This window comes from Bos javanicus, chromosome 15 (assembly GCF_032452875.1).
Source record: "Bos javanicus breed banteng chromosome 15, ARS-OSU_banteng_1.0, whole genome shotgun sequence".
NCBI lineage: Eukaryota > Metazoa > Chordata > Mammalia > Artiodactyla > Bovidae > Bos > Bos javanicus.
The window spans coordinates 48562789-48588114 of NC_083882.1; the positions used below are offsets into that span (position 1 = coordinate 48562789).

General features: G+C 41.1%; 1 pseudogene; it reads left to right on the forward strand.

The window, feature by feature from the left end:
• The first annotated feature begins 14345 nt into the window (after positions 1–14345).
• LOC133260981 (olfactory receptor 51Q1-like) lies at positions 14346–15291 on the forward strand (annotated as a pseudogene).
• Positions 15292–25326: the final 10035 nt, after the last annotated feature.

Sequence of the window (25326 nt, forward strand, 5' to 3'; positions counted from 1 at the left end):
AAAGTGAAGGAGGAACATAAAAGCCAGCTAGAAAGCAAATGAACAGGAGACTGTGGTCTTGTATGAAGTTTCAAGAGGTATTAATCATTCATACATGATGTTACCAAGGGGTCATGTTCACAAGGACTGGGACATTACTAAAGGACTGAGCAATGTGGAGGTTACAGCTGACCTTGAGAAGAGAAGTTTCAGAGGAGGGGTTGGGAATAAAATCACCCTCACCTACTCCATAAAGACTATGACCTTGTTGATATTCCTACTTCCTTCTGCTGTAGTTGAAGCTGCTTCTGGGCTTGAATGATCACAGTTCCCAGGTATTTTCCACAGGGTGACTTGAAGTGGACAGCCATGTAGTATCAATAAAACAGTTCTTAGGGGAAAAGTGTGTCTAGGTGTTTCTGAGCTCAAGGGGAAGAGACAGAGAACAGGAAGATGAGAGCAATGTAGTAGGAAGCAGGCAGTGATGAAGGCACATTTGAGCTTCATGAGTCCAGAGTGGAACCAGCCAGTGCTTCGGTGTGTTTTTCATCACTGCACCACCTAGATCCAAAGGGGGGCATCCTAGTACGGTGCACTACTCTGTCTCTACCCAGCCATTTTCTGCTTTGATGTCCTTCTAAATTCATCTTCTTTCTGCTATAGTCAACAAGCCCATATTGGTTTTTTCCTACAGTTCCCCATATGTGCATTTCTTGTTTCTATTCTTTATATTGCTTTATAGCTTGCTTTTCTAACAGAAACCACTCTTGCTTTTTCCACCAGTGAACATTTGCTGATCCTTTATGATAGCACAAATATTTCCTCTAACAAACCTCTCTTGAATTCTCTGTGTAGAGCTAGGCAAATTCTTCTCTGTACTCCCTTAATACCTTTGCTGCAGTACTACTGGAGTGTAAAAGCACACACATATATCTTATATATGTATATATAATATATATATATAAAATGTGTAATATACATACACATACATATATACTTACATATAGTAAGTACTAATATTAAGTATATATAAATAGAAATATGTATAAATATAAATAACATATATAATGTATTTACCTATATACACTATTTCTATAATGTAATATAATATATAATATAATATTTGTTCTCTGTATACATATATGTTCTTTATATAGTATACAGTTGTTCTTTTATATAAGAATCTATAAAAGTATAAGTCAGCATAAATGTATGCTTAAACATATATTCTTACATATGTTTATCTTATATACAATGTATATATTACTAGTACATTATATATAGTTTTTTTATATGTGTTTATAACTTATGATTTTAACCCATTTTTTTGCACCAACTAGACCCTTGGAGCCCAATGCATTGTATAATGCATAGTGGGCACCTCTCTGTTTTTGCATGAAAAAATTAAGTAAATGAGTGACCAAGAGCTTATCTCTTCTCCTGATTAGTTGTGCCTGAAGTTTAGAATTAAATCTTGTTTTCACTTCATAATAGGCAAGACAAGGAGTGTGATCTGAGGGAAATTAAAATTTTATAGAGAAATCATGATGGGGCTAAGATTACTTTCCCTGGAAAGGAAGTTCTAGTGAGTTTCTCCAGGAAATCAAAGATTATTCTCTATGCTAAGGGACCAAGAGATGTATTTCCACTTCTACTAGGAAAACAGAAGTCTACTTGACAGCACATAGTCATGGCTAGTGGCAATCCTTTTACAGTATTCATAGCACAAGAGATACAGGTGAGCCTAAAGAGGAAATTCCTGAAAAGAGAGATTTTCACTATGCAGTGTGTGGCTAGACATCTATCTCTTCTATATGTTCTAAATATTCTTCTGTTTCAATTTGATATACTCTATTTTAAAAAATGAGCTTGTGCTGGAGACTGCTGTTTCTTATGCATAGGAGAAGATGCAGATGGAACCAACCCTGAGCACAAGGATATGGATCAAACACCTGGCCCTTGAACCAAGGAGAACCTTCCCACAGTGATCAAATTTCCTGTCAGCACACCTCTTGTGGCTGGAGTGGCAGAGGGCTGCGAAGGAGAGAGAGTGTATCCTGGGTGCTGGGGAAGTCACAGGGATGCCTGTATTATTAGTACAGGGCAGGAGCTTCTATGCTTAACTGGTCTGGCACAAGAAATGCACTTAATATGTGTGCTGTTAAGTGAATAGCTGTTTGATGGATAAGAGGAAAAGGGAAGGCTATATGTAACAGACAGCTTTATCAGAGAAGAGTCTATGGAGACCTGAGGGCTTGTGACATCTTGATGGCATTTGGAGGCTGATTCCAGATAGGAGCCAGGAAGGAATTGGCCTGGCCATGGAGACCATGATCAGGAGAAGAGAAGCAGCTCTCTCTCTGACACAAGAAACATGATAGTGCAGATGGTCATCCCCACTTCTCCAGAGTGAGCAAGCCTTGACACCTTCTCTGACTCTGGTTCTACACAAACACACTGAATATCAGAAGTGAAAGAGCTTCTGTTACAGCCTGGATCCCCAAATTTCATTTTGCAAATGAAAAAACTAAGCAAGGTCCAACATAGGGAATAAACCTGTCTAAAGTCATTTAAGTGTTAGGAGAGGAGTGAGGATGAGAACTCAGACCACATCCTTCCAGGGTCATTGCTTTCTTGGAAATCTCTACATTCCCTTCTCCCTGTATTTTCTCCCTTTCTTCTCCTATGACCCCCTAATACCCACCCATGAGACCCTGGCACAGGACAGCAGTGGAGACTCACCAGCAGCTGCTAACTTTTAAAAAGAGAAGCCAGGTCATTTGTACTGAAAAAGGATGAGGGTAGGCAGGATGGCATCAGTGTCACTGAGGGGTATCAGGCTGGGTCTGTCATGGAAGAATTTATCCTGCTCCTTCCTCTGTGTGTGTGAAACACCAAGGCTCCACCTGGGAGAAGCTGAGGAGAAACAAACAGTCCCCAGGGCTGGGGGGCCCATGGGCAGGAGTCGTCATGACTCTCCTCTCCTTCGCCTTTATTCCTCACTCCTTCCATGGACTCACCTGAGGGTGGAGTCAGTCTTTATAGGAGTCAGTCTCCAGGCTTCGGCTGCTGACAGGTATTGCTGCAGGAAGCCTGGTGCTGTTTTACTTTACCCACTGATTCTGCTTTATGAGGAAACCAATCCCAGTCACCTGCCACCTCATTTATTCCGTTCCTTTGTTCATTAGAATAAACCCACATTTTGCTGGAGTGGTTGTATATGATATATGAAGATTACCCATGCAGCTTCCACATCAGTTATAAATTGCTCATCTTTCTTGCAGGGCCACCCCTACCCCTGCCTCAAAGTTCTTGTACTCTTACACTTATTTTTCTACCAATCTCTGTGTTTCCTTTTACATGATCATTAACTTGCCCTTTACTCTACCATGGACAGTGTCTCTGAGTATAGTAGCCAGTCAGAAAACCTTTTACATTTATTCCTACCCAAATACCTGTCCAGGCCAGTGTCTCAGGCTTTTCCAAGGCTCTCTATTCAGGAATAAAATATATGATAAAATCTTTATGACTCTTTTCAAGACAGAATTTCAAAAGGTGCCATGAAAAAATATTAAATAAACTCAACTTCATCAATATTAATATCTGCTCTGCTCTTCAAAAAACTATTGAAATAAAAAGTCAATTCAGAGATTGGGCAGATATTCTTTACAATATACACACTTGAAAAAGAACTTGCCTCCAGATTATGTAAATGACTCTTACAACTCAAAAAAAAAGTTTAAAAATCCAATAAAGCAGACAAATCTTTAATTTTCACAAAAGAAGATAGTTTACTGGCTGAGAGGCTTATGAAAACATAATCGAATTATTCATCATTCAGTTCAGTTCAGTCGCTTAGTTGTGTCTGACCCTTTGCAATCCCATGAATTGCAGCATGCCAGGCCTCACTGTCTACCACCAACTCCAGGAGTTCACTCAAACTCACGTCCATCGAGTCAGTGATGCCATCCAGCCATCTCATCCTCTATCGCCCCTTTCTCCTCCTGCCCCCAATCCCTCCCAGCATCAGAGTCTTTTCCAATGAGTCAACTCTTCGCATGAGGTGGCCAAAGTACTGGAGTTTCAGCTTTAGCATCAGTCCTTCCAAAGAACACCCAGATCTGATCTCCTTTAGAATGGACTGGTTGGATCTCCTTGCAGTCCAGGGGACTCTCAAGAGTCTTCTCCAACACGAGAGCTCAAAAGCATCAATTCTTTGGTGCTCAGCCTTCTTCACAGTCCAACTCTCACATCCATACATGACTACTGGAAAAACCATAGCCTTATTCATCATTAAGGAACTACAAATTAAAACCACCATAAAATGCTACTCTTTTCACACCAGAGCACTACAATTGAAACAACAGAAAATGACTCAGTGTGTTGTTAATAGACATGGAGCACCTGGAATTCTCATGTGTTGATTGCAGGAGAGTGGAATTCTTTCATAACTGGAGAAATACTCAAGAGTTGAGATATCGAAGCATGGCATATTTGTATAAATCTCTCAAGGTCTCATAGAAAGGCTCAGAATCTGAATAAGAACTCAACTCTTTATAAAAATGCAAGTCAGTGATGTATTAGACAAAGTCTTAATTTTTCAGTCCTTCATATTATCTATTGGAAATGACTTTTCAGACTACTTTATTATTTTGTGCTTTTCTATATTGCACTTCAAAGGTCATGTTTATTTGCAAATTGAAAGTGCATAGCAACCCTGCATGAAGCAAATCTATCAACACCATTTTTTCCCCACAGCATTTGTTCGTGTCTATGTCACATTTTGGTAATTCTCTCTATTTCACACTTTTATATTATTACTATATTTTCTATGGGGATCTGTGATCAATGATCATTGATGTTACTATTATAATTATTTTGGGCTGCTGCCAACCACTCTGATACAAGATGACAAGCTTTATCAGTAAATGTTCTGATAACAGCATTCTGACTGCTCCACCTACAGGCTGATTCTCCATCTCTCCCCCTCTCATTGAGCCTCCCTATTCTCTAAGTTTCAACAATATTGAAGTTAGATCTCAAATAATAAGCCTACAGTCATCACTAATTGTCTAAGCAAAAAGAAGAGTCACACATCTCTCACTTTAAATAAAAATCTAGAAAAGATTAACCTTCAACAATATTGAAGTTAGATCTCAAATAATAAGCCTACAGTCATCACTAATTGTCTAAGCAAAAAGAAGAGTCACACATCTCTCACTTTAAATAAAAATCTAGAAAAGATTAACCTTAGTGAGAGAGGTGTGTAAAAGCCAAGATAGGCTGAAGACAATCCTTTTGTGCCAAAAATAAAAGAAAAGTTCTAGAAGGAAAGTAAAAGTGCTACTCCAGTGAACACATGAATGATGAGAAAGCAAAACAGCCTTATTGCTGATATGGAAAAAGTTTCCATGGACTAGATAGAAGATCAAATCAACTTTGACATTCCTTTAAGCTAAAACCAAATCCAGAGCAAGGCCTTAATTCACTTCAATTTCATCAAGGCTGAGAGAGGTGCTGCTACTGCTAGCTAAGTCACTTCAATTGTGTCCAACTCTGTGCGACCCCATAGATAGCAGCCCACTAGGCTCCCCCATCCCTGGGATTCTCCAGGCAAGAACACTGGAGTGGGTTGCCATTTCCTTCTCCAATGCATGAAAGTGAGAAGTGAAAGTGAAGTCGCTCAGTCGTGTCCGACTCTTACCGACCCCATGGACTGCAGCCTACCAGGCTCCTCCGTCCATGGGAGTTTCCAGGCAAGAGTGCTGGAATGGGGTGCCAGGAGGAAGCTACAAAAGAAAAGCTTGAAGCAAGCGGTGATTGGTTAATGAGGTTTAAATAAAGAAACCATTTCTATAACGTGAAAGTGCAAGATGAAGCAGCAAGTGCTGATGTAGAAGCTGCAGCAAGTTATTCAGAAGGTCTAGCTAAGACAATAAATGAAGGTGGCTACATAAAGCAACAGAGTTTCAGTGTAGATGAAACGGTCTTATTTTCAGTTCAGTTCAGTTCAGTCACTCAGTTGTGTCCGACTCTTTGTGACCCCATGAATCACAGCATGCCAGGCCTCCCTGTCCATCACCAACTCCTGGAGTTTATTCAGACTCATGTCCATTGAGTCGGTGATGTCATCCAGCCATCTTATCCTCTGTCATCCCCTTCTCCTCCTGCCCCAATCTCTCCCAGCATCAGGGTCTTTTCCAATGAGTCAACTGTTCACATGTGGTGGCCAAAGTATTTGAGTTTCAGCTCAGCATCAGTCCTTCCAATGAACACCCAGGACTGATCTCCTTTAGGATGGACTGGTTGAATCTCCTTGCAGTCCAAGGGACCCTCAAGAGTCTTCTTCAACACCACAGTTTAAAAGCATCAATTCTTTGGTGCTCAGCTTTCTTCACAGTCCAATTCTCACATTCATACATGACCAGTGGAAAAACCATAGCCTTGACTAGACAGACCTTTGTTGGCAAAGTAATGTCTCTCTCTGCTTTTTAATATGCTATCTAGGTTGCTCATAACTATCCTTCCAAGGAGTAAATGAGCATCTTTAATTTCATGGCTGCAATCACCATCTGCAGTGATTTTGGAGCCCAAAAAAAATAAAGTCTGTGTTGCAAGAGGGTATCAGAGGGCAAACACACTGAAACCATAATCACAGAAAACTAGCCAATCTGATCAAACAGACCACAGCCTTGTCTAACTCAATGAAACTAAGCCATGCCATGTGGGGCCACCCAAGACGGACAGGTCATGGTGGAGAGGTCTGACAGAATGTGGTCCACTGGAGAAGGGAATGGCAAACCACTTCAGAATTCTTGCCTGGAGAACCCCATGAACAGTATGAAAAGGCAAAATGATAGGGTACTGAAAGAGGAACTCCCCAGGTCGGTAGGTGCCCAATATGCTACTGGAGATCAGTGGAGAAATAACTCCAGACAGAATGATGGGATGGAGCCAAAGCAAAAACAATACCCAGCTGTGGATGTGACTGGTGATAGAAGCAAGGTCCGATGCTGTAAAGAGCAATATTGCATAGGAACCTGGAATGTTCGGTCCAGGAATCAAGGCAAATTGGAAGCGGTCAAACAGGAGATGTCAAGAGTGAATGTCGACATTCTAGGAATCAGGGAACTAAAATGGACTGGAATGGGTGAATTTAACTCAGATAACCATTATATCTACCACTGTGGGCAAGAATCCCTCAGAAGAAATGGAGTAGCCATCATGGTCAACAAAAGAGTACTAAATGCAGTACTTGGATGCAATCTCAAAAACGACAGAATGATCTCGGTTCATTTCCAAGGCCTTATTTTGGAAGATGCTATTTAGGACATTAAAATTTTTTTTTAAATTTTTTTTTCTTATATTACTATTGTTTGAAAGAAAACAAAAGTGATTTATTTAAAACATGACTGTTGATAGAAGAAGAGTTTAGATAAATTACTGTAGTATATTTATTAGAGTTTCAGACTGATTGTTTAAATTCTTTCCTTGTACCACACCATTGTTCCATTGTATAGGTTTTTTTGGTTTTGTTTTGTTTTTTTTAGTTATTTAGGACTTTTATAGTTAGAGAGGAGAACTCAATGCCTGGCTTCAAAGCTTCAAAGGACAGACAGGCTGCCCCTCTTGTTAGGGGCTAATGCAGCTGGTGACTTAAGAGCTGAAGTCAGTGATTATTTCCTATCCCCAAACCCTAGGGACCTTAAGAATCATGATAAATATAATCCATCCCAACTTTCAGCAACCACTACCCTCATCAGTCATCAACATCAGTTCAAGACCCAACACCAACAAAAAGATTAGGACAAGCAAATAAAATCAAAACCAAAATATGTAATAAAGAAGATTGTTGGAAGTTCCTGGCTCAGTGTTTCATATGATGAATACTTTGAAAGAGAATTTACTCCCAATAATTTTTCTCTTTAGAAAGAATTCCAAAAATCCTGTTGAAAACATCTCTAGAGAAGCCATCTGTACAAAATGTTTTATTGTTTATTTGGTTGGTTGTTTTCTGATTTTGATTTGATGTTGCTCAGGTTTTCCCTGAAAATCAGCTTGGAATCTCTGTGCATTTTTTTTTGTCCCTTGTCCAGATGTGATCCAGAGCGGTCCAAGTCACACAAATCTTCCTTGCTTCTGTTCCATGGGATCCTGTAAACAAAGATGCTATCTCCTTCCTTGAGAACTTGAAGGAACATCTACAAATCCTTCTATTCTGCAGGGTGAGAAGTTCTACAGAAAGCTGAAGGTGCTGGCAAGCTGAGACAGGTGAGGTACATGGTCATAGAATACTGGAAAGATGTGATAGGAAGTGAGGCTGAACAAGAACTGAATTGTTCTGTGAACTGAAGAGAGAAATGTGTGCCACTAAAGAGCTGTAGAAAGGAAGGGTGGGGCTGGGGGAGCTTGAAAAAAACATTATCTAAAGCTCTAGATCATGTTATGATAATTCACTGGAATTGCACCGAGACACAAATTACTGAAGGAAATTTTCTATGGGTAACTTTTCTGGGGTAGAGAGGGTACCAAGGAGAAGGTTTCTGAATGATGGGAAAGGTGCTGGGACTCTGAGGCTATCAGTATGGGGGCAGGATAGTGATGGATCAGCAGAAACAGATTGTGTTTTCCATAGTCTTGGATTTCATCCTTTCCTGCTTTCTTCTCCTCCTTTACTGTACCAGTCTTCACAATGATTTAGATAACACCTATGATGACTCTCATTTGCTGAGGGATTCCTGAGTACCAGTTTTTATTTTCTGATGGAGGGCAGAAATACCAAGACATTTTGAGTTCTTCAAATGTAAGTTTGGGGAAAATAACAGGGATGTTTTGCCAGATAGCAACATTAAAAACAAACTGATGAAATAGTTTACCCAAACAACTGTACAGAAGGAAAACAAAATTTCCCTTTACCCTCTTCTATATTTCTGGCTGAATTCCCCTGTAATAAAAGACAGATAAAGAGGAGGAAAGGCTTCCCTGGTAGCTCAGCTTGTAAAAAAATCCACCTGTAATGCTGGAGACCCCAGTTTGATTTCTGGGTCAAGAAGATCCCCTGGAGAAGGGATAGACTACCCACTCCAGTATTTTTGGACTTAATTGGTGGCTCAGATGGTACAGAATTCACCTGAAATGAGGGAAACCTGGGTTCGATCCCTGGGTTGGAAAGGTCCCCTGGAGGAAGGCATGGCAATATACTCCAGTATTCTAGCCTGAAGAATTCCCATGGACAGAGAAGCATAAGGGGCTACAGTCCATGGGGTCGCAGAGTCAGGCAGGACTGAGCGCCTAAGCATAGCGCAGTACAAAGAAGAGGAAAATAAAAGTTTAATAATATGTATGCCTCCTGTATATGAGGGAAATACTCAAGCAAACTGAGTAACTACTTGAAACAACACAAGACATAACTTTAAATGCCATTTGAAGCTAAATAAAAAGAAAGATGTTGGCTGGTGGGGCTGCTAATGAGAGATTATCAGGAAAAGTACAGTGAACAAGGGTAAAGTTATACAGAGTTAGGGCCTAGTCTTCTCCATTGGTAAGAGTTTGCAGGGGTTTACTCATCCTTCTCTTCCTGGTAAGGGGAGCAAGACACATTTACAAATAAATTTCTTCTTTATACATGTAAATATCTCTTTCAGATAATTAACTTCTATTCAGTTATCAGAGATTTTCCTGTCTGCTGTTTCTTAAAATGAAGCAGTTATTCTTCTGCCTAAGAGGCATATTTGGGGGTGGCAGATTCTTTCCTCCTTCACATCAGTCAGTATGAACTTAAAAACCTTACAGGAAACTGCTGGCTTGTCAAAAAGAAAAACACTCTTTTATGCACCAAAAGGATCTTTCAACTTAATCCAGCCCTGAGACTGTTCCTACAGAGATGCTCCAAGCTGTGACAGTCTTTTTCAGAAAGTGCTTCCTGGGCTAGTTTTTTTTTTTTTTTTTTTAATATAGGATCTTCTGACAGAATCTGGCATCCAAGATATACCCACCTGATCTAGGTCCTTTTCTAGTCTGTCTATCAACAGAGTCCCTATACCATGTAGCATCTAACGGTTCTTCTTTCTCAAGATCCCTAGGCTGTAAAGACAGGCATTATCTTTCCCCATTCCTCACCTCAGTTCTTTTCTCTCTTTGTGACTTTGTTGGCTCAAAAAGTTAACCAGTTCAGTTCAGTTCAGTTCAGTCGCTCAGTCATGTCCGACTCTTTGCGACCCCATGAATTGCAGCACGCCAGGCCTCCCTGTCTATCACCAACTCCAGGAGTTCACCCAAACTCATGTCCATCGAGTCAGTGATGCCATCCAGCCATCTCATCCTCTATCGCCCCTTTCTCCTCCTGGCCCCAATCCCTCCCAGCATCAGGGTCTTTTCCAATGAGTCAACTCTTTGCATGAGGTGGCCAAAGTATTGGAGTTTCAGCTTTAGCATCAGTTCTTCCAGTGAACACCCAGGACTGATCTCCTTTAGGATGGACTGGTTGGATCTCCTTGCAGTCCAAAGGACTCTCAAGAGTCTTCTCCAACACCACAGTTCAAAAGCATCAATTCTTCGGCACTCAGCTTTCTCGACAGTCCAATTCTCATATCCATACATGACCACTGGAAAAACCATAGCCTTGACTAGATGGACCTTTGTTGGCAAAGTATGTCTCTCTCTGCTTTTTAATATGCTATCTAGGGTGGTCATAACTTTCCTTCCAAAGAGTAAGTGTCTTTTAATTTCATGGCTGCGATCACCATCTGCAGTGATTTTGGAGCCCCCCAAAATAAAGTCTGACACTGTTTCCCCATCTACTTCCCATGAAGTGATATGACCAGATGCCATGATCTTCATTTTATGAATGTTAAGCTTTAAGCCAACTTTTTCACTCTCCTCTTTCACTTTCATCAAGAGGCTTTTTAGTTCTTCTTCACTTTGTGCCATAAGGGTGGTGTCATCTGCATATCTGAGGTGATTGATATTTCTCCTGGCAATCTTGATTCCAGCTTGTGCTTCTTCCAGCCCAGCGTTTCTCATGATGTACTCTGCATAGAAGTTAACTAAGCAGGGTGACAATATACAGCCTTGATGTACCCCTTTTCCTATTTGGAACCAGTCCATTGTTCCATGTCCAGTTCTAACTGCTGCTTCCTGACCTCTATACAGGTTTCTGAAGAGGCAGGTCAGGTGGTCTGGTATTCCCATCTCTTTCAGAATTTTCCACAGTTTATTGTGATCCCCACAGTCAAAGGTTTTGGCATAGTCAATAAAGGAGAAGTAGGTGTTTTTCTGGAACTCTCCTCCTTTTTTCCATGATCCAGCAGATGTTGACAATTTGATCTCTGGTTCCTCTGCCTTTTCGAACACCAGCTTGAACATCTGGAAGTCCATGGTTCACATATTGCTGAAGCCTGGCTTGGAGAATTTTGAGCATTACTTTACTAGCGTGTGAGATGAGTACAATTGTGTGGTAGTTTGAGCATTCTTTAGCATTGCCTTTCTTTGGGATTGGAATGAAAACTGACCTTTTCCAGTCCTGTGGCCACTGCTGAGTTTTCCAAATTTGCTGGCATATTGAGTGCAGCACTTTCAAGCATCATCTTCCAGGATTTGAAATAGTGAAACTGGAATTCCATCACCTCCACTAGCTTTGTTCGTAGTGCTTCTTTCTAAGGCCCATTGACTTCACATTCCAGGATGTCCGGCTCTAGGTGAGTGATCACACCATCGTGATTATCTGGGTTGTGAAGCTTTTTTTGTACAGTTCTTCTGTGTATTCTTGCCACCTCTTCTTAATATCTTCTGCTTCTGTTAGGTCCATACCATTTCTGTCCTTTATTGAGCCCATCTTTGCATGAAATTTTCCCTTCATATCTCTAATTTTCTTGAAGAGATCTCTAGTCTTTCCCATTCTGTTGTTTTCTTCTATTTCTTTGCATTGATCACTGAGGAGGGCTTTCTTATCTCTCCTTGCTATTCTTTGGAACTCTGCATTCAGATGCTTAATTCTTTCCTTTTCTCCTTTGCTTTTCACTTCTCTTCTTTTCACAGCTATTTGTAAAGCCTCCCCAAATAGCCATTTTGGTTTTTTGCATTTATTTTCCTTGGGGATGGTCTTGATCCCTGCCTCCTGTACGATGCCACGAACCTCCATCCATAGTTCATCAAGCACTCTATCAGATCTAGTCCCTTAAATCTATTTCTCACTTCCACTGTAGAATCATAAGGATTTTGATTTAGGTCATACCCAAATGGTCTAGTGGTTTTCCCTACTTTCTTCAGTTTAAGTCTGAGTTTGGCAATAAAGAGTTCATTATCTGAGCCACAGTCAGCTCCTGGTCTTGTTTGTGCTGACTGTATAGAGCTTCTCCATCTTTGGCTGCAAAGAATATAATCAATCTGATTTTGGTGATGACCATCTGGTGATGTCCATGTGTAGATTCTTCTCGTGTTGTTGGAAAAGGGTGTTTGCTATGACCAGTGCATTCTGTTGGTAAAACTGTTAGCCTTTGCCCTGCTTCATTCAGTATTCCAAGGCCACATTTGCCTGTTACTCTGGTGTTTCTTGACTTCCTACTTTTGCATTCCAGTCGCCTATAATGTAAAGGACATCTTTTTTGGATGTTAGTTCTAAAAGGTCTTGTAGGTCTTCATAGAACCATTCAACTTCAGCTTCTTCAGGGTTACTGGTTGGGGCATAGACTTGGATTACTGTGATATTGAATGGTTTGCCTTGGAAATGAACAGAGATCATTCTGTCATTTTTGAGATTGCATCCAAGTACAGCATTTAGGACTCTTTTGTTGACCATGATGGCTACTCCATTTCTTCTAAGGGATTCTTGCCCACAGCAGTAGATATAATGGTCATCTGAATTAAATTCACCCATTCCAGTCCATGTTAGTTTGCTGATTCCTAGAATGTCGACGTTCACTCTTGCCATCCTCCTGTTTGACTAATTCCAATTTGTCTTGATTCATGGACCTAATATTCCAGGTTCCTATGCAATATTGCTCTTTACAGCATCAGACCTTGCTTCTATCATCAGTCACATCCACAGCTGGGCATTGTTTTCACTTTGGCTCCATCCCTTCATTCTGTCTGGAGTTATTTCTCCACTGATCTCCAGTAGCATATTGGGCACCTACCGACCTGGGGAGTTCCTCTTTCAGTACCCTATCATTTTGCCTTTTCATACTGTTCATGGGGTTCTCAAGGCAAGAATACTGAAGTGGTTTGCCTTACCCTTCTCCAGTGGACCACATTCTGTCAGACCTCTCCACCGTGACCCGGCCTGACTTGGGTGGCCCCACACGGCATGGCTTAGTTTCACTAAGTTAGACAAGCTGGTGGTCCTAGTGTGATTAGATTGACTAGTTTTCTGTGATTATGGTTTGTGTGTCTGCCCTCTGATGCCTCTCACAACACCTACCATCTTACTTGGGTTTCTCTTACCTTGGACGTGGGGTGTCTCTTCAAGGCTGCTCTAGCAAAGCGCAGCCGCTGCTCCCTAACTTGGACGAGCGGTATCTCCTCATAGCTGCCCCTCTTGACCTTGAATGTGGAGTAGCTCCTCTTGGCCCTCCTGCACCCCCACACCTAAAAAGCTAATAGGTGTATTGAATTGATTTTTACATTTCCTGGTCTTTGCTCTTTCCTTCTAACTTTTTGAAAATATATATATGTTTCAACCTTTTGTTTTTATTTTATTTATTTATTTATGGCTGCACTGGGTCTTCACTGGTTTGTACAGGCTTCTTCCAGTTGCAGCAAGTGAATGCTGCTGTTTGAGCAGAGGATAGTCTTCCTTGTAGTGTGCAGGCTTCTCAGTGAGGTGGTTTTTCTTGTTGCACAGTGTAGGCTCTAGATGTGCCAGCTTCAATAGTTGCAGCATATGGGCTTAGTTACTCCACAGCATGTGGGCTTTTCCTGGACCAGGGATCAAATCCATGTCCCCTGTATTGACAGGTGCATTCCTATCCACTGTGCCATCAAGGACGTTTATCTCCTAACTTTTTGATATCAAAGGATATCCTATAGTAAAATCTTCTCCACATCTATTTTCTCCAAGAGCCATAAAACACTCCTATACCTTCCTTCTGTAAAAGCATAACTGCTTTCTGGACATATAAAGATTCCCTTGGGTAAAAATCAAAATCGCTTTTATGATCTTAACTAAGAAAATAACAAAAGAAGAGATGACAAGCAAACACAATAAAACATCCATTAACTTATGTCCCTGCTGTTTCCCTTCCCCAAGTCTTCCTTGATGATTTATTACATAGTGATTTCAAGTGGTCATAGAATGTTTGCTCAGTTTCTATATTTTCCACTTTTCATAGATTAGACAAAGAACTCTGGTCTTGTGGCTGCCTCAAGTCATGTTTTTGGTTACTAGCTCCACTCAAGTCCCCTTCTACTTCATCCTCATGGGCATCCCTGGTGTTGAGGTCTTCCATACCTGGATTTCCATCCCATTCTGCTGTCTCTACACTATCTCTATCATAGGCAACAGCATCATACTGGCTGTCATCAGGGCAGAGCCCTCTCTGCGTGAGCCCATGTACTTTTTTCTCTCCATGTTGGCCCTAAGAGACCTGGGACTTACTATCACCACTTGGCCTACAGTCATGGGGATCCTCTGGTTCAATGCCTCAGGGATCAGCTTTGAGGCTTGTTTTGCTCAGTTCTTCTTCCTCATAGATTCTCCTATATGGAATCTTCATGGTGCTGTTGACCATGTCCCTTGACCACTACATGGCCATTTGCCACCCCCTCTATTAGTTTTCCATCCTCACCAGGAAGGCAATCTGTGGAATAGGTCTAGCTATCGTTTGCTGCTGTCTTCTGGCTGTTCTTCCTGCATTGTTCTTGTTGAAAGGGCTCCCCTTTTGAGGCTCCCATCATCTCTCCCACTCCTACTGCCTCCATCAAGACATGATTCACCTGGTGTGTGCTGACACCTCTACAAATAATGGGTATGGATTTGTTCTAGCTCTGCTTATTATCATACTGGACCCCTTGCTCATTGTGCTGTCCTGTGCACTCATCTTGATAAGTGTCCTCAGAATTGCTTCCCAGGTTGAAAGTCCCTGGGCCCTCAGTAACTGTCTGTCCCACATTTTAACTGTTTTCATCCTCTATGTGCACCTGGTAGGTGTGTCCATGACTCACTGCTTTGCCAAGCATGCCACTCCAATTGTACATGTCAGTATGGCCAATGTTTATGTACTAGCACCTCCTGTGATGAACCCCTTTATCTACAGTATAAAAGCTAAACATATCCATCAAGGGATTTTTCACCTCTTTACTTCTAAACAGTTCTAAACAACTTTTTCTTTTTGCTTATATTTACTCATCATATTTCTGTCCTTAATTCTACCTGGCTAATACTATTCTTGTTGTTCAGTTGCCCAGTCGTGTCCGACTATTTGTGACCCCATAAACTGCAGCACACTAGGCTTCCTTGTACTTCACCAGTGCCTGCAGCTTGCTCAAACCCATGTTCATTGAGTCAGTGATGCCATCCAACTATCGCATCCTCTGTTGTCCCCTTCTCCTCCTGCCTTCAATCTTTCCCAACATCAGGGTGTTTTCCATTGAGTTGCTCCTCTCATCAGGTAGCCAAAATATTGGAGCTTCAGCATCAGCAACAACCTCTCTAATGAATATTCAGAATTGATTTCCTTTAGGATTGACAAGCTTGATCTCCTTGCAGGCCAAGGGACACTCAAGAATCTTCTCCAACACCACAGTTCAAAAACATCAATTCTTCAGTGCTCAGCCTTCTTTATAGTCCAACTCTCACATTCACACATGACTACTGGAAAAACTGTAGCTTTGACTAGACAGACCTTTGTTGGCAAAGTAACATCTCTGCTTTTGAATATGCTGTCTATATTGGTCATACCTTTTCTTCCAAGGAGCAAGCATCTTTTCATTTGATGGATGCAGTCACCATCTGCAGTGATTTTGGAGCCCAAGAAACTAAAGTCTCTCACTGTTTCCATTGTTTCCCCATCTACATGTCATGAAGTGATGGGACCAGATGCCATGATCTTAGTTTTCTGAATGTTGAGCTTTAAGCCAATTTTTTCACTCTCCTCTTTTACTTTCATCAAGAGGCTCTTCAGTTCCTCTTCACTTTCTGCCAAAGGGTGGTATCATCAGTATATCTGAGGTTATTGCTGTTTCTCCCAGCAATCTTGACTGCATTTTGTGCTTCATCCAGCCCTGCATTTCTCATGATGTACTCTGCATATAAGTTAAATAAGCAGAGTGACAATATACAGCCTTAACACACTCCTTTCTCAATTTTAAACCTGTCTGTTGTTCTTGTTTGGTTCTAACTGTTGCTTCTTGACCTGCATACAGATTTCTCAGGAGACAGTCAGGTAGTCTATATTCCCATCTCTTAAAGAATTTTCCACAGGTCTTAAACTATTTAAGACTGTAGAATACTGTTGATACTATTCTTATCTGTTAATTATTATTAATTCTTGGCATCCATGATTTTATTAATTCTTGGCATCCATGATTATAAGCATAGCATCTTCTTCAGGCTTCATCATATAGATTTTGACTTCATCATCTTCTGCTCTCTCTGGATAAAAAGACTCATTTTAATTACCAAGGAGGAAGAAATTCTCCTCTTCCCTTCAGGTTTTTATGGTTGGTGTAAAAATTAAATTGATATGAGACAGATTATCAGGTAAAAATCATGTGAAAGTTTAATTACATGTATGGGAGAGATCAGGAAAACTGAGCAACTCTTTGAAGTGGCCAAAGCCCTCAACTTAAATGCCATCCTCAGCTAAAGATGAAAGAGGATTTTGAGGGTTGGAAAAGTCAAATACAGAATATTACCAGAAAAAGCACAGTTAGTAAGGTTGTGGTTGTGATTGTTATGGGGATTTAAGTCATTGCCTTCTGCACTGACAAGAGTTTCTGGTTATTTGGTCATCCTCAGCTAGGGAGATACCTTTACAAATGAAGCTTTCCCTTATAAATGTAAATGTTTCTTACAAAATGTGAACGTCTACTTGGTTTTCAGAATTTCTCTCATGCCTGTTGTTTCTTAGAAAATCGTATGCCAAAGAGAAATATTATGGCATGGTAAATTCTGCTCATTTACCATACATGCAGTTGACCCTTGAACAACACAAGTTTCAGTTGCATGGATCTACTTATTCATGAAATTGTTTCAATAAATATATATAATAGTAGTTCATGATCCAGGATTAGTTGAATCTATGGATAGGGAACTGAGGATATGTAGAGATGACTTAAAGTTATACATGGATTTTAACTGCATGGTGGATGATGCCCTTAAATCCCATGTTGTTAAAGGCTTAATCATATATTGTACAGATCTAACATGAAAAAGAACTAGCTAAGAAGTGATCAAACAGTATAAAATAGTGCTCAGTTCTGTGATTGGCCTAAATGATTTTGCATTATATTGGATTATTTAATAATAATCAAATCCCTCATTACCAAGCAAGTAGTTTTATTTTCATGCAAAGCTGTTGCTAGCCTAGTAATATAAATAACACTTTGTGTTTGCCTTCTCTTTTCCCATACTTTTATCTTTTCCCTCTTTCATTTTCACTGTATTCAGATTGTTTCCTCCAATAAAGCATTAGCCCATAGATTTTTCTCAAGTTTTGTTTTCTAAAACTTTCTCTTATTTTAGTTTCTGTCATCCAATTGCGGAGACGGCAATGGCACCCCACTCCAGTACTCTTGCCTGGAAAATCCCATGGGCGGAGGAGCCTGGTAGGCTGCAATCCATGGGGTTGCTAAGAGTCAGACATGACCTACCTTCTGAGAAATGTGTATGTAGGTCAAGAAGCAACAGTTAGAACTGGACATGGAACAACAGACTGGTTCCAAATCAGGAAAGGAGTACGTCAAGGCTGTATATTGTCACCCTGCTTATTTAACTTATATGCAGAGCACATTATGAGAAATGCTGGGCTGGATGAAGCACAAGCTGGAATCAAGATTGCCGGGAGAAATATCAATAACCTCAGATATGCAGATGACACCACCCTTATGGCAGAAAGTAGGGAAGAACTAAAGAACCTCTTGATGAAAGTGAAAGAGGAGAGTGAAAAAGTTGGCTTAAAGCTCAACATTCAGAAAACTGAAATCATAGCATCCGGTCCCATCACTTCATGACATGTAGATGGAGAAACAATGGAAACAGTGAGAGACTTTATTTTTGGGGGCTCCAAAATCACTGCAGATGGTGATCGCAGCCATGAAATTAAAAGATGTTTGCTCTTTGGAAGAAAAGCTATGACCAACCCAGACAGCATATTCAAAAGCAGAGACATTACTTTGCCAACAAAGGTCCATCTAGTCAAGGCTATGGTTTTTTCAGTAGTCATGTATGGATGTGAGAGTTGGACTATAAAGAAAGCTGAGCACTGAAGAATTGATGCTTTTAAACTGTAGTGTTGGAGAAGACTCTTGAGAGTCCCTTGGACTGCAAGGAGATCTAACCAGTCCATCCTAAAGGAAATCAGTCCTGAATATTCATTAGAAGGACTGATGCTGAAGCTGAGACTCCAATACTTTGGACACCTGATACGAGCAACGGACTCATTTGAAAAGACCCGTATGCTGGGTAAGATTGAAGGCAGGAGAAGGGGATTACAGTGGTTGAAATTGTTGGATGGCATCACCTACTCAACAGACATGAGTTTGAGTAAGCTCTTGGAGTTGGTGATGGACAGGGAAGTCTGGTGTGCAGCAGTATACGGTTTAGCAAAGAGTCAGACATGACTGAGCTTCTGAACTGAACTGAATAATTATTGTCATGGTTGCTTTTAAGTCACGATTTGGTAGCCTGTAGCATTTTCTTCCGGAGAAGGCAATGGCACCCCACTCTGGTACTCTTGCCTGGATGGAGGAGCCTGGTGAACTGGGTCTATGGGGTCGCACAGAGTCAGACACGACTGAAGTGACTTAGCATCAGCAGCAGCAGCATTTTCTTCTTAAACATTTTCTGTTTTTCTCAAAAAATCACCTGTAAATGCTCTACAAGCCACAAGGTGGCAGGAGTGTTTTATGGAACTGCTGACTCACCTGGGGCCATCCAGGAGCCACTCTGAAGGAAGGACTTGCAGACCTGATATAAGGAGGGTGGGAGATAGATGAGAAAGTAAGGTGTTTTTCCCCACTTCTTTTTCCCAATGGTAATGCTAAAAAAAAAAAAAAAGTCTTTTCTTTCCATTGTTGACAGCAAAGACAACAAGTGTATCATTAAAACCATGGACTTCTTTTGGGGTCTTAGTCTATATTCACTTTAATCCAAGAATGTACACAAGCCAGCACTGCTCTTAGTGTAGCAAGATGGAAACAGCCCCACACAACTCCTGCCTCCAGCCAACAAGACTGTATGTTTGAGTTTCTCATATACGTTTATCTAAGTGTGAAGAAAAAGGGCCGAGGGTTAAAAGAAGGAATTCTCTTTAAGGAAGATATGAAGGTAGAAGTCAGGGGTCTTTCAATTTATTTTTAATGTGTATGAATTATATCTATTATGTTATATTTGTATTATAGAACTATTTAAAGTATTCTTGGAAATTTTAAAAGATTCAATTATTTACTGGTTACATGATCTTAAAGATTTTCTCAAATACCAGATTTTTAAAGTAAAAATAAGATGTAAAAAATCTTTTCTTAATAGTGAATCTAATAGTGCTATGTGCAGCTCATAGTGGCTGCTAAAATACCATGGCTCATGGACTTCTAACATTAATCATCATTCTGTGCCTACCATCTCACACATAAGCACTCACATCTCTCATGCTGGCCTCATGCTGCTGCTACTGCTGCTAAGTCACTTCAGTCGTGTCCAACTCTGTGCAACCCCATAGATAGCAGCCCACCAGGCTCCCCTGTCCCTGGGATTCTCCAGGCAAGAACACTGGAGTGGGTTGCCATTTCCTTCTCCAATGCATGAAAATGAAAAGTGAAAGTGAAGTTGCTCAGTCGTGTCCGACCCTCAGCGACCCCATGGACTGCAGCCTACCAGGCTCCTCCATCCATGGGATTTTCCAGGCAGGAGTACTGGAGTGGGGTGCCATTGCCTTCTCTGGCCTCATAGTGTTAGATAATAAGCAGGTAGTTAAGTTACATTTGTGAATGAATGAGTGTGCATATGTGTGCTAAGTCACTTCAGTTGTGTCCGATTCATTGTGACCCCATGGACTGTAGCCCTCCAGGCTCTTCTGTCTGTGGGATTCTCCAGGCAAAAATACTTGAGTGGGTTGCTATGTCCTAAATACCTACCTTTAAAAACTTCATCCTCCCTATATGTCTAATTCTAGATCCTGATCATATAGCTGTATATAGATATAGATATAGATATCCAAATATTCTAGCACAGTTTCTACTTCAAAGTCACTTAACAAATGTTGATAAATGAGTGTCTGTATAATCCGGTCAACATAACTGCCATATGACCTAGGTTTCTTGGAAGTCTATATGTTACATATGTGAGGGCCACAAGAAAGACAGATGTTTTTGAGAAGACAAAGAAAAAAAAAAAAGTTTTTCTTCCAACATCCTCAGAAGAGAGTTCCTCTGATTCCTCATGAAAATGTGCAAATTCAACATTCTACTCTCAGGAACACTTGGGCCTACAGAAGAAAGCCACCACTAGATCTGCAGTCTTGGTTCTTCCTGTTTCTAAGATTAACAGCTTAAATCACTCAGTGTCTGGGAACCTCAGAAACCTTCTCATAGGGGCTTCCCTAGTAGTCCAATGGATGAGACCCTGTGCTCTCAATGCAAAGGAACCAGGTTCAATCCCAGATGAGGGTACTAGATCCCACATGCTGCAAATGAGACTTAATATGCTGCAACTAAAGATCCCACATGCCCCAAGAAAGATTGAAGATCCCATGTGGTGCAACTTAGACCTAGGGCAGCCAAATAAATAAATAAACATTTTTTTAAATACAAAAAATCTTCTGATAAATTGAGCTAAAACATCCACCAGGTCCTATTTTCTCACAGCATCATTGTAAGAATAGAATGCAAGTCTTTCCTTTAAAATATCTCACTTACTATCAAGAATTGTGCTTATAATCAAGTTTTGAAAAAGTCTTGGCTTTCTTTGACAGATCAGACCAGGTGTCTCTTCATCCTGAATATCAAATAATCCCATTTTCACAAAATTTCTAGTAATAGTAATAACTAAAACATCTATAACATTTACTATGAGCCAGGAACGATTAGGTGCATTACATGTACTAGTGCATTTAATCCAACACATCAAAGAGACCAAACAGATTAAGTGATTTGCTGGAGTACACAACCAGAAAGTGAAAAGTGACATTCTAAACCATACATCTGATTTCAAAACTATTGCACTAGCTTAGTCAATCCTCAAGGAAATCAGTCCTGAATATTCATTGGAAGAACTGAAACTGAAGCTGAAGCTCCAGTACTTTGGCCACCTGATGTGACGAGCCAACTCATTAGAAAAGACCCTGATGATGGGAAAGATCGAAGGCAGGAGAAGAAGGGGATGATAGATGACAAGATGGTTGAATGGCATCATCAATTCATTGAACATGAGTCTGAGCAAACTTCGGGAGATGGTGAAGAACAAGGAAGCCTGGCGTGTTGCAGTCCATGGAGTCGCAAAGAGTCGGACAAGACTGAGTGACTGAACGACAACAAATGTATATGCTCAGTTGCTCAGTCATGTCCGAATCTTCATGCCCCATGGACTGTAGCCCACCAGGTGCCTCTCTCCATGAAATTTTCCAGGCCAGAATATTAGAGTGGGGTGCCATTTCCTACTCCAGGGGATCTTCTCAACCCAGGGATCAAACCCAAGTCTCTTGTGTCTCCTACATTGGCAGGCAGATTCTTTACCATTAGCATCACTTGGGAAGCATATGCATGAAGAACCATGAAAGGATAAATTTTCAATAACCAGAGAGGTCGTAACTGGACTGGGGCTTTCCAGATGGCACTAGTGTTAAAGAAGTCACCTGCCAACGCAGGAGACATAACAGACTTGGATTTGATTCCTAGGTCGGGAAGATCCCCTGGAGGAGGGTATGGTAACCCACTCCAGTATTCTTGCTTGGAGAATCCCGTGGACAGAGGATCCTGGTGGGCTACAGTCCATAGGGTCACAAAGAGTGGGATACGACTGAGGCAACTTAGCACTCACACACATATAACTGGATTATCCATTCTGAGCTATATTAATGCTTGAAGATGCACCAAATCTGAGCAAGCTGGGGACTCCACAGAAGCAAAGAGCCAAGTGAAGCTTGGGTTACTTATAAGGTATAATTGGAAATGGGAGTAGTTTTGCTTTGGTAGAAGTAAAACTTTGAAGAATGTCTGACTCTTTACTAACTGCTGAGTCAGGACTGGCAAATGCTTTATCTTGATCGGATATGAGACATGAGACAATGAGAAGAGATACAGGAATAATGCTTAAGGAAAAGAATACATTAGAAAAGTCCATTCACAATTTCTGCACTGCAAATAGATTCATCTGTGCCATTTTTTAGATTCTACATTATATGCATTAATGTGTGATATTTGTTTTCCTTTTTCTGACTTACTTAGCTATGTATGGCAGACTCTAGGTGCATCTACATCTCTACAAATGACCCAATTTCATTTCTTCTTATGGTTGAATAATATTCCATTGTATATATGTACTACATCTTCTTTCTCGAGGAGTGGGGAAGGGGAAGTAAGATGAATTGGGAGGATAGCACTGACATATATATGCTATCATGTGTAAAAGAAAAGAGCTAGTGGGACCTGCTGTATAGCACAGGGAGCTCAGCTTCCTAGATGGATGAAGTGGGGAGGCGGGTGTATGAGAGGGAGATCCAAGCAGGAGGGATGTATATCCCCTCCTGCTTGGATCTCCCTCTCATAGTACAGCAGAAACTAACACAACACTGCAAACTATACTCCAATAAAAAATTATGGTAACACTGAAAACTGTATCGATACAATGTAAAAGGACAGACAGTATTAAAAAAAGAATACATCTGAACGTGTATATTTTGCTAGTGTCTCTGTTGTGATGAACCAGGGAATCAGAAACATGGTTTTTCATTTTAACTTCAAAAACCTCTGTTTAAAGTGGCTTTATTTCAGTTAAAAGTGAAATGACTAAAACCCAGTGGTTAAAGGACTTTGGAAGTTCACATGGCAGTGTTCATCATAGCTTCTCTTCCATCTGAACCACACTGAGACCTCAGAGACTATTCTTTCCCCCTTTCCTAGAGTCTTTCCTTCTGGGTCATTCACTGTAGGGGGAGGGGGAGTATTTGCAAAGCATGGGAGGGGAGTGGTTAGAGACCATAAGGTCTGTGCCTAAGAGATTAGACCCCCAAGTGCTGGAAGGAGCTAGAAGTTTGGGCCTGTGTCGCTTGGCTCAGATAACAGCTCCACCTCAACCCTCCTAAACTTGCATGCACAGGAACTCCTTTTGGGACTGGATAGGGGTTAGTCACCGGTGAAGTGTTGTTTTCTTGAATTTAAAATTTTATTCCAGAGATTTCAAGTCCCAGAGGAACACCCTGCTTCCTTTCTCCCTTTAGCATCCTACTGACAGACAGACCTTCCCCTAGACTCCTTTCTGAGCCTCACTTCAGTTTTCTAGCTGTTTCTCCTTTGTCTTCTATACTCCTTTTGCTCATTTTCTTTTCCCTTTATTCCACTGACCATTTAACTGACCACCTAAGGCCTGTTCGGAGAAGGCACTGGCACCCCACTCCAGTACTCTTGCCTGGAAAATCCCATGGACGGTGGAGCCTGGTAGGCTGCAGTCCATGGGGCCACTAAGAGCGACTTCACTATCACTTTTCACTTTCATGCATTGGAGAAGGAAATGGCAACCCACTCCAGTGTTCTTGCCTGGAGAATCCCAGGGACAGGGGAGACTGGTGGGCTGCTGTCTATGGGGTCGCATAGAGTTGGACATGACTGAAGTGATTTAGCAGCAAGGCCTGTTCTGGTTTCTTTACTCACTGCTTATCTTTCCCACTGGGGCTCATCTCTAAGGCATCTCAACTTTAGCATCAGCACAAAGCTGGACAAGCAATGTATGTCCCTAAGGAGTTCTTGAGTTATCAACTGCTCCATGGTCATGCTTCCCCACAAGGTGGTAGATTGATTCTAAGCGTCCCTCTAACTAGCTCCTTGCAGTGCTTCAGTTTGTATGTTAACCAGAGCAGAGGATGGTGCTGGTACTCCGCTCTCCATTCTGCATTCATGCCTCCTATGGCCACCTTCAGACTGCTCAGATTCCCCCAGAGAGGCAGGCAGAGGTCCTCTATGAATGGTTAGGGACATAAACTTCATCCTGTCGACAAGTCAACAGACATCGAGCACCTATATGGTGAAACAAGTAGATCTCTGCACCCATCTATAGAGGGCTTAACTGGATTAAATTATATATTCTGTCTAGGTGGTCTCAAGCCACATTATCATTCTGAAGCTGTGTCCTTGAGGCAGCTTCTAGTAGAGTGCACAGTCCAAGTACAGGGAAAAGGAGCCTCTGATTGCCCAGGTCTGGCTCACCAGTCAACTGGTGGTCACTTCCACTCTTCCAAAATCCTTGTATTTCACTGTCTATCTTTTGTTCACAAGAACATATTTTTGGTTCACTTTAAAACTTGTCATTTTAGTCATAGGTCCTGGCTCTTCAACTGGTCATAGAATCATGAACCTACTCTCCTTAAGCCTAGACTGAGAAAAAAATCAACTTTGATCGATATTTGGAGCTAGAAAAGGTCATTTTTTTTTCTACTTATCAGCATTGCCTCCATCCTCTCTATTTCTCCCCACTTTACACATATAACCAGCTCTATCTCCAGTCAAGTAATGTTGTTGGTAAAAATAATAATAGAATTATGTATCTGTTATATAAGTTATATAATCTGTTATATTATTTATATATATGTACATACAGGGGTAAGTCAGTAGGTAAAGAATCCACCTGTAATGCCGGATATTGTCTGCAAAGTGAGAGACCTGGGTTCGATCCCTGAGTCAGGAAAGTCCCCTGGAGAAGGAAATGGCTACTCAATCCAGTATTTTTCCCTAACCCTCCGTCTAGTCAAGGCTATGGTTTTTCCAGTGGTCATGTATGGATGTGAGAGTTGGACTGTGAAGAAAGCTGAGCACCAAAGAATTGATGCTTTTGAACTGTGGTGTTGGAGAAGACTCTTGAGAGTCCCTTGGACTGCAAGGAGATCCAACCAGTCCATTCTGAAGGAGATCAGCCCTGGGATTTCTTTGGAAGGAATGATGCCAAAGCTGAAACTCTAGTACTTTGGCCACCTCATGTGAAGAGTT